Here is a 17,118-nt window from a genome sequence, read left to right as displayed (position 1 = left end):
TCTCATTTTCTTGTCGGAAGTGATTAACTGTTTTTTTCTATACATCGATCAGTTAACAAACTAGAGTTTAACAGTTATGTAATGCTACGAGTGGAAGAGAAAAAACAAGCAAAATCAATCTAAAGTACAAACATATATTTACTTCTATTACAACGCTTTTTAAAAGTCTACGGAATGTTGTGTTGTCGCTAAGCGCGCTATAGGGGCGGCAGTACAATCGATCGATATCGATATTGTTATGTATATTTATGTACTTTCATGCATATTTTGTTACCTTATCTCTATTGGCCTTTTCATGTATAACAAAGAAACAATATATCGGGAACCAAGTATAATATACAAACATTTATTTGTGAATAAATGAGTGAACTATGACAAGAGAGAGCGTGATACATATTCATAAATGTTAGTAAACAACTTGTACGATACGAGAATTAATTTCGCCTAAGGAAAGAAACTTAGTTAGTTCAGATTTAGTAAAGTAGCTAATTTCAATAGAAAGAGATTCAAGGTATACAATCGAGTACATCGGTAGTGCTAAAACTATGATAAGTGACATTTGATCATTGGTAATGGTGTAATGATTTGTAACTGTTTCTTCTGGGGATGTTAAATAAGTCGAGTTGTAGGTAGTGGAACGATGATTGTTTTTTGTCTCAGCGGTTTTGCCTCGTCGGATGAAGAGAAAGTGGCATAGTTCAGTATTGTAAAATAATACGAACTAATATTACTCACGTGTCTTCGAATTCTGTTAACTACGTGACGCTGAAGTACAATTGAATCCGGGAATGTATCATATTCGTTCTTGTAAAAGTGTTCGTTTTTGGCGATGCGTCAGTGTCGAACTTATTTGGTTAGCCAAATTGGTGTTGGGAAAAATGGGAATAATGCAATTTAGTAGTGTAATTACTAAAGACTATCATTTTGTCAAAGCTGTAATGTTCATAAAAGTGGTATTGAAAACGATCGATGTAACTGAATTTCACAGTACGGGACAGTGGAATTGGAGTGGAGCAATGTGCGTCGATGGTTCAGTATTACCAGGAAAAGTATGTATTCAGCAATTTGACACGACTGGTGTAGAGATCGCGAAGGATTTAAATGTTGATTGGTATTGAAACCACTAAACATGTAAATAATTTCACATTTACATCTTTACGGTACGTTCTTACCGGATATTAACAAATCAGTAATGAAAACATCTCCATTTTAACGATGCTCCTTTTTTGTATCGATACATGCAAAAAAAAAATTCGAGAGAAATTTGTAACCAATCTGAATATCGTTAATCGTAGTTTGCGTGAAAAGCATCTGTATTGGTGTAAACGGCCTTTCAGCACGTCGCCTTCGTGGCGCAATCGGTTAGCGCGTTCGGCTGTTAACCGAAAGGTTGGTGGTTCGAGTCCACCCGGGGGCGCAGAAACTTTTTTTGTTGTATGATGAGAGACAGTGAGAAGGGATCTCAAGAAGAGAAAAGAAGCTGTGTGCTATGTGCATGGTGGAACTGTGACGGTTTTGTGTGTGATTGCATTTGTGATGTGATACGATGCATATTGAACGTACACTCCACCAACTAAACAAAATGCTTCTTTTAATTATGCACGTTTCCTATAATTAAACACACCAATTAGCAAGCCATGCGTACTCCTTTCTTCATTTCACTTAAGTGTTAATCGCATAGAAACAGTGCTTTTTCAATTCAAATTGTATGCTCTTACTATTTTTAGTGAATCGTAATTTGAAATCGGAGCTTTAAGAATTAAAATGTGTCAGGAAAAAAGAAGAAAGATAAGAATAAACAAAACTTTATAAAGTGGATGAGCATTTTCGCAATCACTTACAAAAGTTCTTTGAACAGAAATCAGAATCTCAATCAACAACACCTATCACAGTTCTAACAACAGATAGAGAGAGAGAGAGAGGAGCACGTATTATTATTATTGTTTCATCATACATCATAAATATCGGTAGTACACAGCAGGATCTAGTTGGAGAGCAAGCAGGTCTTCAAATAAAAAACTTCGCCGCCCCCGGGTGGACTCGAACCACCAACCTTTCGGTTAACAGCCGAACGCGCTAACCGATTGCGCCACGAAGGCGAACTTGACTAGCCGGGCCCAAAGTACGTACACAATTTGATACTGCTCTTTGCTTAATGAACGGCACAAACAGTTTCCGATGCAACTAGTTGCAGACCAGCTGCTTATCGTTTTCGATCATGTTTGAAGTCTTGTTCATGGTAAACGTGTACTCAATTATTTTAACCCTCCTTATTTCTTCCATTTCAAATACATAGTTTTAATGAATGTATTTTATAGACAGTTTTGTAATTTTTGCTTAATATCTCACAGAAAAGTTTTATAATTTCGTCAATTTTTATGACTGTGCATTTGCCCTTGCTTGATTCTCTAACAGATAGGAAAATGTGGCGATTCGTATATTGATAATTTATGGTTAGAATAATCTAGAGGAGAAATTTTAAGATAAGTAATATAAATCACATGATGATTTCGTAAAACAATTCACAGCAGTAATAATGTTTCGGTAAGAAGTGCTTAATTTGTTGCAGTGTAATCCATTTACACTTTCGAATTTCGTAATGACAGTGAATCTGATTTGAATAACACTGAAAACAGTAATTCATATGAATTTTTAGTGATGAGTGAACACCCACCAATACCCCTCCAGACACTTATTAATCGGTTTGCCAAGTAATATTGATTTGGTGGTAACAGCCTACCAGCTTTGGGGACTGTTTCATATATATGGCCATGTTCACAAACACCAGTATCGTGTTAGAGTCCAACCTTTCGATACAGGAGAACGTTTGAAGGAGCTGAGAATGTCGACTTCTATACTAGAGCGTGTTCAAAACTATATTACACAAAGGCAAAATAATAGTTTTGAGATACAGTAGAATGTCGTTTATGCGGGACCTGATTAACCGGGCGGGTGGGCGGATTATATCCGTGAGCTAAAAAATGACAGCTATTAGAATAGTGTGACTTGACAGTTGATTGAGAGTTTTCTATAAAGAGTTTATCTAGTTATACTCCCTGGAAAATGTTCCATATCGTAAATAAAACATAACTCCTAGTATTAAAAATATATGAATTATTTTAGCATCTTCATGTCCAATTCTGGAACGTACAAAGCTGAAGGGCCTGTTATCCATGGAAATCGATTAACCGGTATGCGGCTGACCTTTATTCTTTAGTTTTTAATCTAGCAAACAAAAATGTATGAGGAGTGATAGATATGGAGAGAAGACGATAGCGAATAATGTCACTGAAAATGAGGCTATTAGAGAAGACAAGAAAAAAAGAAGTATCGGATAGCAGAACGTAGTTTCGATCTACGGACCTCTGGGTTATGGGCCCAGCACGCTTCCACTGCGCCACTCTGCTCGTCGAAACAAAGGGTGCAAAAAGTAAAATAAAAGCTACACCCGCAAAGCACAATTCAACGCGTTTTGTGCGATGTTTTTCAAGCATATGCTGGTTGAGACAATTTCATGCAAGCAATATTTTAGCAAAGTTGTGTGCAATAGGGTGAACGGCTGCTAGTCACGCAAACCAGTGTTTTCAAAGCGTGACAAGTGTAGAACAGATAATAAAATATTGATTTTAATAAAACATTTAAAAAATATTACACATTTTTGGATGAGAAAAAGCATCAGTCATCCACATTGTGTATGTTTCTAGAAAACTTTTACCCGGAAAGGGTACATTTGAAACTGGCAAATATATTGTACTTCAATTCTTTTACTCTTCAATGCTCTATAAATGCTCTTCAATTAATGATCCCTAAGTTTTTGTAACAATCGCTGTGCAAAGTCGGAGCATAGAGAGAAAGAGAATATTAAAAAATGTTAGGCATAAATATTTCAAATTAGTAGTAAAACATAATTGAAAAGTAACGTTAGCGAAAATAAGACTATGAGGCTACTGCAAAAACTATTTAACTTCAAGAAACAAATACATCTTTCAAGACAATTCTCCTGAAAGAAAAGAAAAAAATCTCTGGATAGCAGAACGTAGTTTCGATCTACGGACCTCTGGGTTATGGGCCCAGCACGCTTCCACTGCGCCACTCTGCTTGTCGGCCAATGTGGACTAAAATGCAACATATAAACTTTTTTCTTGAAATTATAATTGAATCCTTTCACTGCGATGTTTTTCAAGCATAGCTAACAAACAGTGCTTATTCGGTACATTTCGTTCCATTCGGGTTCTTTCGTTAACTTTATGAAAAACTAACCAGATACATATTTCTGGTTACTTAAAAGTAGTTAAATTGCTAACAAATTATTAGTTTTTCTTCAAAACCACACATTTTCTGTTTTTTTTCTACCGACTTGGCGAATTGTCATAAGGCTATGATATGCCTCATGTGTGGTATGCAAGACACAACATTAACACCACACATGAGGCACCAAAAGAGGGGCAGAATTTTCCAAACACCTCCTAACGTCGTTCAATACAATGATACGGCGCCGTTGTTAAGTGAAACCAGGGAAATTCGAAAGGACGCACAAATAATCAAAAAGAATCTGTGAGAGAGGCTTCCACACAGATGATTGAAGACACTTTACCGAACTTGATGGATGGAATCAAAAGTAATATTAAATCATTGGGATATTAAAAGATAAAACAATAGTTTATTGATGGAAATGGGTCTGCAGCTCACCTTTTGTCACGATGATTTTCATCAAATTAGGAATAATAAATAGAAGTTACGTCATACTGTGAGTTTTGCATTGATTAGATTTTTCTGTGAGTGTACCTTATTAAGCACTAAAAATACCTAGCGTTTTAAGCTTTGTTTCCTTGATGGTCACTTTACCAGCATTCTCGAAACCTTAGCTTACCTTAGCGTACTATCGAATTTATATGTGAAAGTCATACATCAACGACGGTATAATTTTTTGGCGTCGAAAAGTGATGTGTTGACTCGGCTCGATAGTAGTATTTGGTAGACGGGACAGGATCGAGACAAGATCTTGTCCGGACCGTTCCCGAGTAGCTGGCTATCTGGTTTACTTACTTACTTATCAGGCGCTACAATCGCTTCTCGCACGAGTCCCTTAAACCACCTACGGTCGAGCTTCGTCGTCTGCTAATCTAAAATCCCGGCCTTTTTGGCGAACGCATCAACGTCATCACTCCATCTCAATTTGGGCCTACCTCGCCTCCTTTGTCCATTTGGACTACCTAAAAGGACTTTAAGAGCTGGGTCGTCCGGTGTCATTCCCATGACATGAACAGACAACCGGCATCTATCGAGTCTTATCCACTGTACGGCAGTGAGTTCGTCGTAGAGATCGTCATTTTAGTGACTCCTCCGTTGATCTTCCACACAAACGAGATCAAAAATATGACAGAGCATCTTTATAAGAAGGTTTCGTAAAGTTTGGGCAAAGTCCATGGCTCAGAGGCGTATGTAATTACTAACTAACTGTAATTATTAACTATATAAGTTCTATACAGTCACAGCGTCCTTCGACTATCCAGCTGCATGGTATAAAATTTTTCAATACGACTTGTGTAAAGTAATACTTTTTGTATAAAGGATGTCCCACATCAAATTGTATCACGATTGGAACAGTATAGAAAAGTACCTAATGTACCTAAGTAGTCAAGAGTGTATTTGTTTGCAGTGACCGACGGCGCATTTTGCTTTTTGACAGACAAAAATTTTTCGAAACTTACCTTTAATACAACGTCGTGAAATGGGTTTGCGTGCGAATAGGTAGACTGACTGACTGATAAGGCCTCGAATTCGATGGCTAGTGGAACTCAGGGAACAGAACCCTACAAAGTTTGCCGAGAAGTACATGATTCTTGTGCTTAAACAAAGCAGTGCGTGTTCTAAGATCTACCTCAAGGAGTGTATACTGATATGTCTGCTCTGAAAATCTCTGGAGTGTTCCGTAATAGAAGCAAGGCAAATACCATACGATCTTCTTACCTGATCTAATATCGTACCATTGTTTCAACTATTTACACTATTTCTTCCTGGAGCTACACGAATCAAAGTAGTTCACTTAAGTACTCAAGGACGTAAATCTCCAAAAAGCGCCGGAACTAAGATCCACCGAGCATTCCAAATATACCCAGATATTGCACAAAGCCTGATAAGTGGTGTTAAACGCAAAGTGCGATCGCACGGTTATGGTATACAAGATAAATGAAATAAAATTTGCCAAAAGCTTACTTCATGGATTGATTTTATTGCCCGCAAAACTTAAAAACGATCGGTCAACTAGTTAAATACTAACTAATCCGTAAAAGATACCGAGTATCCTGAGCACTTCCTGTACGAAAGCTTGACATTGACATCGAACATCCCTCCCATACCTAGGAATACGCTGGCCGTTGTGTTTGGTTTATAAAAAAATAAAATAAAATCCACCGATTTGTTTGAGATTGGGAAATTTTGGAAATTAGCTTTTAAATTCCATGATTCCTCACACGCTTTGCGCAAAACGATGATGTGCTCATTTTGATTATTGACGTCACCAAGTTAAATGTTGCTCCGAATGGAATGGTTCGCAACACTGTGTTTACTTTAATGTTCGCTGGCTGCGGAAGGGCAGATTTTATTCTACACTTCACACAGTGGCTGAGGACTGATTGTGTGTCCCACTGAAGAAGAGCCAGTGGCAGTATTAGCACAACCAATCGCCTTCAGTCTGTTATCAATTGATCTGCTGACGGCAGCAATCCATTAATTAAGGGAAATTATCGTTCAACGTGTAAATATCTCTTAAAATGCACTTGGAATCATGTTCGAATGGAACGCGTTCGAAAGCGGTCGCCTGACATTCGTCGATTGGATCAACAATCATTTAACGTTCGCCTTTATCGGTTCGCCAGTCGCAGCTTCTGGTGGTTGCATTTCGGCGAAAAAGCGCCTCGCACTCGGTGGATGGAACACGGCGAAGAATGAGAAGTCGCATTGGCACATATTTTCTTAACCGTTAATTATGTCGCTGCTAATGTAGTGTTTGAGCAATGAATGTAAACGTTTTGCGAACGGTGCTTTTGCGCTATCGGCCATTTAAATTGAGTAAATTAATGACCATCCTTTCGATCGTTTATGAGATGCTATTTGTACGAAATGTCAAAAATGAAGTCTTTTTTTAATGTTGGTTATTTTATTTAAATTACGGCTCGGTTTTAATTCGATATTTTTAATTTAATCCCTATAACTATGACGGTTCTTCACCGTATTATCTGGTATTTTTATATTACACATGACAAAACTGTGGAAACAACCTTTCATAAATATTCTATCTGATCAATGGTGCCGTGTGGTGCGCTGGAACGAGAACATGAAATGCATGGTTCACGTTCCTGCTGGCTTAACGGTTAATATTACAGCACTATCCGCCCGGTTACACGATCAATCGACCATGCTGAGGTAATAGTAATATGCAGCCAATGCCAAATGCTACAATCATATCTATCCTGCCACCATCAATGACTCGGCCCCACCTGTGTGCGCCTTTCCCGATCGGCTGATCGCATGCAGCGGCACGGCCCGACCGTGTCCAAGTGGCCACATTCCCGTTCTGCACCGACGTAGGTCAACCGGTACGGTGTGGAAGTGAACCGGGCGCTTGGTGAATGCTTCGCAAAACGGCGGATGATGCCGGGTGGGGCTGGAGTTGGGCGGATCCGCCACGATGGAAATAAGGTATCAATTAAGGTGAGTGATTTTGTTCTTGTGATTTAATAGCCAGCCAACCCCCCCTCTCCCCTCCACCCCCTTCCCCTCCAGTGAAATCGGTGCGAGGACATGAGGGTGCCATAAAGAACCGAATGGGGGGAATGGGAGGGAGGGCGTGGAGAGGAACCAAAACCAGTTCGCTTTTGGCGCACGTAAGGAAGGTTTTGGGCGGACACACACCCGGGTAAGCAAAGGAGTTTACGCGGAGGCGTTCGACGTGGTCCAGTCAGGGCTGGCATATTACAGCATAGATGGGAGCTGGCTGACTTTGGCCGTTGGCAAGCGTTCACTTTCGCTTTCAGCGGGGCTGCGAAGGGTGTATGTTTGAGAGGAACCGGTTACGGCGAAACGATTACGGAGCAGAACGGAAGCAACAAGTCGTCTAAAAGGGTTCGAAATGATGACGATGAACAGGTTGGCACGATGGCTTGCAACCAAGCAGGCTAATGATCATTCAATTAGTAAAATTTAAGTCCACGGCCAGTGATGACGGGAATATTGTTTAGAATTAAACGATCAGCTCGCTGGTAAATGTTAATGTTTTGCTAAATTGTAAACCGTGCCGCATGTGTGGCAGAATCGGCAGACAGCACGGTAAGGATTTATTAGCACCATCGAGCTTAGCATTTGTCATGTCCGACATTAAACGATGCCTGTCCAGTGGTTCCGGTCAGCGTGTAAAAGGGTAAACACAAATGTTCAACCTGCTCGCAAGATTGCCCCCGAGCAGCGAAGTATTCCTATTTGTCAGCGTTGCTCAACGCATTAATTTCTCCCCCCCCTCCCAAACGGCCCCCGCCCCCCGCTCCTGGCTGACCTTTTGCGGGATGGAATTTTGTTCTTTACCGAGGGAGTAGTGTAAATATGGCATTGTTTTTAAAGATGCAAAAAAACCACTCTTCAACGACATCTGGATAAGTTATGTGAACATGCAGAACATGACCGATCGTGTAGAATGGCGTTGTAAGTTGCTGTGCGGTTGGGTAGATTTTTTATTTGCTACTTCTCATTGCTTGTTTGTAAAGTTTTTACATTAAAAAAAATGTTAAAATTATGTTAAAAAAAGAATTATCATACCTTCCGAATTTTTATCCGACTCAAAATTACAGAGACGAATGAAATGGCCAACATAATAATCTTTATCTTCATGTTCATAGAATACCTTCCACTCTTCTTCAGGGAGTCATCATAAATCTTCATATAAATCATCTCTAGACTGTATCTAACGCTCATGTTCAAAAGCATTTCCATTAAATATGTTAAATGATATATGTATGTTTAATTAAAATGTGTCTTATTAATTGAACATTAATCATAGTGAGTCTTACTCTTCCCGATCTCCCAGGTGATGTAAAAATGGTTCGTTACTAAAAGACATCTGGTGGGATCAGCTTGGAATAGTATAATATGAGGTCCTCTTGTCACAGGAAACAACAAAACAACGGCTTCGAATCATTTTCCAAAGCTCGTCTCATGACCTTCAGCATGAGTAATATACAGCACTGGATGGTTCACCACTGATTCGACAAAAATAAAAATTTCGTCAAAGCATGTAATGGTTGTCCACCTATCTACCGAGTTCTAATCGGTCTCCAATGATTCAGAAACATGAGGAACAAGCAGAGTTGTGGATCTAATAATTAACAACAAATGTAATCATGCCATCGTTAAGTTGTCATGTACGATTTGGTATCAAAGCACATAGAGTGCAATAAATGTAGTTCTATAATATAAGGCAAAATCGTCAGTGGTATGTCTATTACGGTTCTCAAACGTTTGATAAAAGTTCAGACGTTTGACATCGTTATAACGTGGCTGATTTATTGGCATAGCAGTGTTTGGCAGGGAGAGAGCACGCAAGTTAACTCTAAACGGATCTGACGTCTACTAGTACCAGAAGGATTTCAATAGGCTTAGGATCCCAGATATCTTGTAGTTTTAAATGTATCCACCAAACCGTCGGGGTACTCGTAATCCCTTCAAGATGCGTCGCATGACCGAGTTTTCCCGGGATAAGGTGAACTTTCACTGTTTGGAGAAGGAAATGTCTTCAAACGGATTTGAATTGTATATTAGATTACTAAACTAATTTAAAACTAGGACTAGTTATAAGCAATACTTTGGGGAAAATGGGGAAAATTGGGAAATTCTTCTTCTACGAAAGTTTTGGTCAAGTTGAGTTGAAAGCTCTCACGCGAATCAAACAATAAGGCAGAAAAAAGAGATACTATCAGACAGTCAGGCTATATTATTCGCTCTTGTGTTGTGGCGGCAGTGTGATGGTGTCCTGGAATGCATAAAATGAAACACTGTTTTTATGCTATTTGTGTATTGAAAATGGGGTTCACAACATAAAAAGAATGATAAATGAAGGGAAAATCAGCATTCCTCAAAGAACCAATGTTAGCATGTAAAAAATGCTCGAAAGTATAAATTAACGACTTGTAATTTTCCTTTAAATTACCTAGTAAATCAATGGTAAATGAGGGACGGCCCGGTAGTGTATCGGTAGCGCCGACACACGACATGACTGGCCCAAAATTCCATCCGGATCAAACACCCGTACGCAGGACTTACTATTCCGATACGGGGAAATAAAGTCAAAGAAAGCCAGAAATGGCAGACCTCTTGAGCTTGTCGTGCCGATAAAGAAGAGGAAGAGTGAAAAATTAAATTTAACTGATTGGGGAGTTCATAATACATACGTTTCAAACGTCTGAGCCGGACGTCTGACAAACGTTTAAGCCACAAGATCTGCACCATCACATGGTGTTTTACGAAACATTTTTGTTTCATTGCTCACGCACTGGTACCAGTTGGCGCATTTCAGAAAAGCAACCATGCTGTAGGGTTTACATGATAAAATGACGCGAAAACTTATAAAGTAGAAACATTAGTAAACAATAATGGTTCAGACGTTTATCGATACTACACACGTAGTGCTGATGCACCAATAATTTCCAGCGGGCTAGAACTATGTATTCTTTACGGGAACCCAAATGCATAATAAAAAGCCAGTGGTATTTCAAGATGAACTAGCTTTTTTAATTTAAACGTGTACGTGCCGAATATGTCAAACAAACTGTGAAATGTGAGCTATGTATGTGATTTCTATGTAGTTGTGTCGTATGTAAGTGTAACTACATTTGTCATCACGATATTGTTGATGATGACAATATAACTTGTTTACTAGATGTATAAAAAGTGTATTAGTCAACAAAGTTTGGGACACGCGCGCGTAACATTGGACATTTAAGGGATTCCCAAGGGTCCAATCGTTGTTTTCATGCAGTGTGGTAAGATCAATTCTCAAACGTTCTCAAACACGATACTGGTGTTTGTGGAAATGACCCTAATCATGGAACAGTCCCGAAAGCTGGATGTCTTTACCCATTCAGGCAGTCTAGGCAAAGATCTTTAACGGACATTGGGGAATAATAAAATTTGAGTTTAAATGTTTAAATGCGAAGTTGGAAGTGTAATGAATTCGATCGAAAGGTATCCTGACATCTTAAGGTGTTTAAATGAAACTAATGTTTCAGTTTCATATTTTGGGATATTTCTACATGGGATAGAATTACTCATGTCATTTGGATTAAGGGTTAAGGATATCCCTAGGATAAACGTACCGTGCTAAATGCTCGACTGCATTGTGGACTTATCGTCCATAAAAGGACGTGAGATCGGGATAGCTATGTGACGTTATTATTGTTAATAACTTTTCCAAACCGGTTTTATTCCGATTTACCTCATCAAAAACATTATTCTAACACGATCTCAGCATATTCCATCAGGCGTATTAGAATGGGTGGGACAACTTTGACCGCCGTACCGAAGCGAAGACGACCGTAACGAGCGCATTCCGCAACAATGATCGTTTTGACAACCTGATGAGCACACCCGATTGCCGTTGCCTTTCAAGTTCGATGGGCTACCACCGATCAACGGATTGTGGAATTTTATCGATCGAATTCGTTGCACTTTGGTCATTGATCGATCGATCGATTTAACTGCAGTTGGCAGCAGTATGAGCACCGTTCGCTAGACAACCGTTTTGGCGCGGTTCGCGGCCACACAAACGGACGGCCACTGGGTGGAAGGAAAGCTGGAAAAGAAAAGCACAAACACACTCTCCCGCGCCGCCACTTTCCCAACAGGTATGCAAGCGGCTTGACCTACAGCGCCGGCGATCTTGGCGCTGCGTACGAATGTTACGAAGTGCGCGGATTCGTAAAAATGTATCACAATTTCTAATTAATCACGGTGGCTGCTTTGATGGCCGTGTTGTGTTTTTGCTTCTACCGCACCATCTTGCGTATCGCCACCCGGTCGTCCGCCCCACCCCTGCAACCCCTTGTGTTAGCTGCGCCGTTGTTTGCCACTGTTTTGTGGCTGTTATTTTCGTTCCTTTCCTCGTGGTTCGCTGTGTGCGCTCTTGGCAATTTTATTCCGCTTTATACACTAATGGGCCGTCCGTCCGTTATACTTCTTTCAACATTTGGCGCTTTTGATTTTTTCTCTTGCTTTCTTCTTCTTTTTTGTGCATGGTTTTTGTTTTGCCCAACGCTCTTCCTCGTGCAAAACCCCAGCAGTGTGTACCGATCACTTGCACTTGCACGGGAAGCAATGCGAACTCGCGCACGCATTGCGGCCATTAGATCGCCGCTCACATGGAGTAGCGATTGGCCGTATATGATGGGAGGGTGCAGGAGGATGAACCATGAAACCGTTGCCATTTATCTGGTTTGAAGAAAATTTCGTTAGATTTCACTTTTATTTGGAACTGAATTTAGAAAACACACACACACATTCGTTCAAGAAGCGAAAGATTGCTTAAGTGTGAGCGAGCGGACGATCTGTGGAGGACGATTGATCGCGATGGCGTGTCTGTTTGGTGTCAGCAGAGATGTGTCGGTAGCGTTTAGCGCCTAACACCGATTCTTCCCATTGACATTAAGATGCGTTTTGAGGTTTTGCTTTACTAAGCAAGGTGGAGATACTCCTCCACATGCAGACATCTACAGCCAAGAAGGTGGAGGCTCTTTCGTGTGATAACAGCATTAGCACGGTAAGCTTTAATCGGTCCAATTAATCCGGCGCGTTCCATGCGTTCAGCCACCCATCGGGAAGATGGAGGGCAAAATGAATCAAATGTAGGGTAACTACAATATACACACTAACACGAGGAAACTACATACTAAATCGTGTTCAGAAGTGGGTGCAATCCGCTCGGTGTGAACCCCTTGATAAGGGGTTTGTTGCACATTTTATGGGCATATATTATTTTATTGTCCCAAAGCCTGGTAGCTGTAGAGTTGGCGAAAAATGTTTTAATGCGCAAACTACTCTTTATCAATTGGTTGGACCAGTTTGTCACGTTTTATTTCTTACCAAGTCAGCAAGCTAAACACAATTATCTTACGGTGATAATTCTCTGTCTGGTACACGAGGACACAAAGGTTTGAAGTTGGAATTCATACTTATTGTTTGGTCAAATATTATTGTATATGGATTATTTTTTAACAGAAGACATGTAAGTATGACATGAAATAAAAATGTTTCGGCAAGGAACTTTTGACTTGCCGCTAATGATGGTTTCAACATGAACAGCTCTAGCAACAAGTTTGCGTGCATTATTTTGTCTATTTGTTACTTTCTTTTATCACTTTTTGCATTACGTTTTTGCTTTTCACTTTCTTAGACAAAAACTAATTTACTGTGACGGGAAGAAGCCGAATAAGTGAAAATAAATACTCGTTTAGTTTTACTACGCAATTAGCTTTAATAATATCCTTTACACAATAATATAAAATACCTTTTTGAATTATTGTTAAAAAAAATAAACCAGTTACTTTCAATTGTTAATAACAACTGAACAATTTTTGAGTTACAGCCAGAAAGAAACATGGAAATTACACAAAATCGGATTTAAAAATAGAATAAAATAAAACTAAAACACATAAAATTAAGAATAAAAAGTACTAAATAATTCGCTTACTTCCTTAATCAGGGCAACATAATTCAACATTTTTACATTCGGGGTTGTCATGGTGCATTTAATGAGATCTACATTCCTCTACTTATTGGTTATTTGCTTCTATGTTGTTTCTACCTTTGATGTGGGTATAATGTAGTTATTTGTTCAAATAATTTAGAAAGGTTGTTTTTTCCAATAATTATCACATAAGAGTGAAAATAAGTTTAACTTGCAAAAATATCAAAATTAATAAAGAAAATATTTGATTCAGTAACTCTACTTGTTTTTGTACACCAATTTCAACATATTTTACAAAGCTTCGAAACTTTGTTTTTTTTGTTCTTTGGTTTCGATAGCGAAAGTGCGATGAAGAGGTTACAGAATATAGTATGTGTATTATATCGATCAGATATTATTTTTAAATGGTCTCTAATGCCACCAATGCAATACGCGATTTGTGATCCTTGGCTGTAATGTTTCTTGTTCGTCATCTCTGTTTATCTCTGGATGAAAAGTTGCGCTTGACGCTTCTCATTCAGCAGAACCTTGTACAACAGTAGCGAGACTTGATCTCTTGGCAAATATCTGCAATTGTGAATCGTTTTACAGTTACTGCAACAATTAGTATGGCCATAAAGGTTGCACTTTACCAAACGGCAGAGGAAAGGAACAGTGCACCAGAAAGCCCTCGTTTCACGTTGTCTCTTTTACGCGTGTCTACATCCTTTTAAACAGCATTACTGTGAGCCGGTGGACGACGCGTAACGCAACAATAATAAACCATCCACTGGTCAGCTATATCAGCGCGTCCGCTGGCCGATGTCGAGTGAACAAAAATGTCAAGGCGTTCCGGGGCATCCAGTTCCTTGTTTTGGGTTGTTTTGCTCGAGAGACTGCAGAAGGCATTTTAAACCTCTTCACTGTTTCGGAGATAATTTTGTTTTATCGAAGAGTGAATGATTGTTTTACGCTAATTGGAACATTGCAGTGGGAAGAAAAATGACAGCTAACGGTTTTCTTTCATTTGCTTTCGTTTAATGAGCTCTACTTGAACATAACCTCTTTAAGAAAAGACTTTGTACGAACTTTATGAGGAGGGATTGTGATGAAATATTATTCGAGCTTATTTTGCGATAAATCACACTTACGTAAGGAGTAAGATCTTAAGCATTTAATTGATAATGCTTTTCCAAGAAATCTTTCCCGAATGTTCAAGTCGAGGCAACAACAATTTTGGTGGTTTTAATTAAAATATTCCTCGCCTTCAAAATACATGCCAATGTTGTTCTTCCTGGTCTTCCTGTTAGCTCGGGGAACAGGAAAAGAAAAAGCTCCCTCATCCACCGGGTGCGTTTGGTAGCGTGACATTTGCCGGGGAACCGAACGAACGCAGCTGTAACCGGCTGTACGCTTTGTCCAGTGCGACTACGAAACCAGACACACGACGGCAGGAACCCATCACGGGAGTATCGATGGCCGTATTTCTTTAGCTTATGCGTGACCTTGACATTCAGGTGTGGTTCGAGCGTGCGTTTTAGAAACGGAACAAAAAGGCATTCGCAAAACTAATGGGCCGTAGCTGGACGCGGCGTTGGAATCGTAACATAGCAGATGCATATGTTGTGCCAGCCGTGGGAGATGAACGCGCGCAACCGCGTATGCGTGCGGCTGGGCAGCGATCAGTGATTTGATTGTACAGAAACCGGCTCAAACTACGCTGTAACATATTATAATGTCGAGTTGTTATTTATTGCAAATGCACGGATGGAAACGTCTTTTCGCGGCAAGGGAAATTGAAACGAGCGAAAACAATAACACGGAAAAGGAAAGACCGAGCGAAAGAACGAACAAAATAAGCAAAACGAACAAAATGGTTAATGTCTAATATCCATTCAAATACCAGGAATCTAAAAATAGTGTGAAACGAAACGGCAGAAGAAGATAAATGCAGAAAAGGAATGCAGAATTTAAAATCAATAAACAACCATATGTGAAAAAATAACAACAAAACACAACTTCTTTTTAAAAAAAGATAAAGGAATATTCTTAGCACAAATCAGAGAGCGACAAAATATGTTATCAGAATGGAATGATAAACGAAGGAGAATCGGCTTTTAATGTCGTTGTTTTCTTTTTCGTTAATTTTAACTCTCTTTTAACAGAAACATAATTTGGGGATTGAGCTGTTTTATTTATATCTCATTAATATGTTTACAGGGATTTAGCAGGTAAAGACGTAGCTTTTTCTGGATTCTCTTCAAGTTGAACTAAATTGTGCCTATGTAGATCTGAAATCCTACATACTAATAAGAACTTTTTCAATTTGAAGTTATTGTTCAAAGCTTTCTCGACTGATTCAATAGAAACTTTTGATTTACACATTTGTACAACATTCAGTTTAGTGTTGGGTAATTCAGATTCAGATTCATGAATCTGAATGAATGTTTGAATTGAATGAATGAATCTGAATCTCTATTCCAGAGATTCATGTATCCTCGAGATTCATGAATCCTCAGAGATTCATGAATCCTCGAGATTCATAAATCCTCAAAGATTCATGAATCCTCGAGATCAATGAATCCTCAATGATTCATGAACCCTCAAAGATTCATGAATCCTCAGAGATTGATGAATCCCTCCGGAAACATAATTTTGAACTTTTTTAAATTATTTTTTCGTCCGAAATATTTTTTTTTTATACAGATGAAGTTATTGTTAAAACTGCTAGCATTAACGCTAACTTGCTTAAACTAATCGAGCTGAATTTTTTGCCAGTGACCTTTGCGTTGCCCTTAGAGTAATCTCAACGAGTTAATACGTTTTTGGAAACTAAAAATATTGAAATAGTTTAAATATAATTAAATAAATCTTTGTTTCATTGCAAAGAAATTTGACATACTCGCTCTTTTATCTGCTGCCTTGATCTCCTGGCACTACTCTACCCATACCACATACCGTACTAATTTTCTGTTATTCGGAATCCCTTCAACATAGGCGAATGACGGCGCAGTGCATTTTTGTACATTAGCTTATTAGCGGATTTATTGACGCCCCGTATATTATTGAAAGTATAAACTTCCAGACTCCTAATAGGAATTAAGGGCCAAGGCCAATTTTTTTCCATCGCAAAGTTACGATCACTAGAATAAAATTCAGCTCGATTAGTTTAAGCAATCTAGCATCAAGCATCTAGCATCTAGCATCTAGCATCTGGTATCTAGAATGCTGCTAATAATAGTGCAGTGCTAATAACAACTTCATCTGTATGAAATTTCTTATTTCGGACAAAAAAAAGCTGAAAATTATGTTACCGGTGGGATTAATCAATCTCTGAGGATTCATGAATCTCGAGGATTCATGAATCTTTGAGGATTCATGAATCTCGAGGATTCATGAATCTCGAGGAT

The 17,118-nt window shown here is 39.1% G+C and overlaps 4 non-coding genes across 4 annotated transcripts; 1 reads left to right on the top strand and 3 right to left on the bottom strand.

Moving 5' to 3' along the window:
* The first annotated feature begins 1,343 nt into the window (after positions 1-1,343).
* On the top strand, positions 1,344-1,417 carry Trnan-guu (transfer RNA asparagine (anticodon GUU)). The gene has a single exon. It is a non-coding gene; the product is annotated as a tRNA-Asn (tRNA).
* Positions 1,418-2,025: 608 nt separating this feature from the next.
* Positions 2,026-2,099, bottom strand: Trnan-guu (transfer RNA asparagine (anticodon GUU)). Its single transcript has one exon. It is a non-coding gene; the product is annotated as a tRNA-Asn (tRNA).
* A 1,236-nt stretch (positions 2,100-3,335) lies between these two features.
* Positions 3,336-3,407, bottom strand: Trnam-cau (transfer RNA methionine (anticodon CAU)). Its single transcript has one exon. It is a non-coding gene; the product is annotated as a tRNA-Met (tRNA).
* A 620-nt stretch (positions 3,408-4,027) lies between these two features.
* Positions 4,028-4,099, bottom strand: Trnam-cau (transfer RNA methionine (anticodon CAU)). The gene has a single exon. It is a non-coding gene; the product is annotated as a tRNA-Met (tRNA).
* Positions 4,100-17,118: the final 13,019 nt, after the last annotated feature.

Source organism: Anopheles marshallii, chromosome 3, assembly GCF_943734725.1.
Source record: "Anopheles marshallii chromosome 3, idAnoMarsDA_429_01, whole genome shotgun sequence".
Classification (NCBI taxonomy): domain Eukaryota; kingdom Metazoa; phylum Arthropoda; class Insecta; order Diptera; family Culicidae; genus Anopheles; species Anopheles marshallii.
Note: the sequence above shows the minus strand (reverse complement) of the source record. Positions and strands in the feature narration are given on the sequence as shown.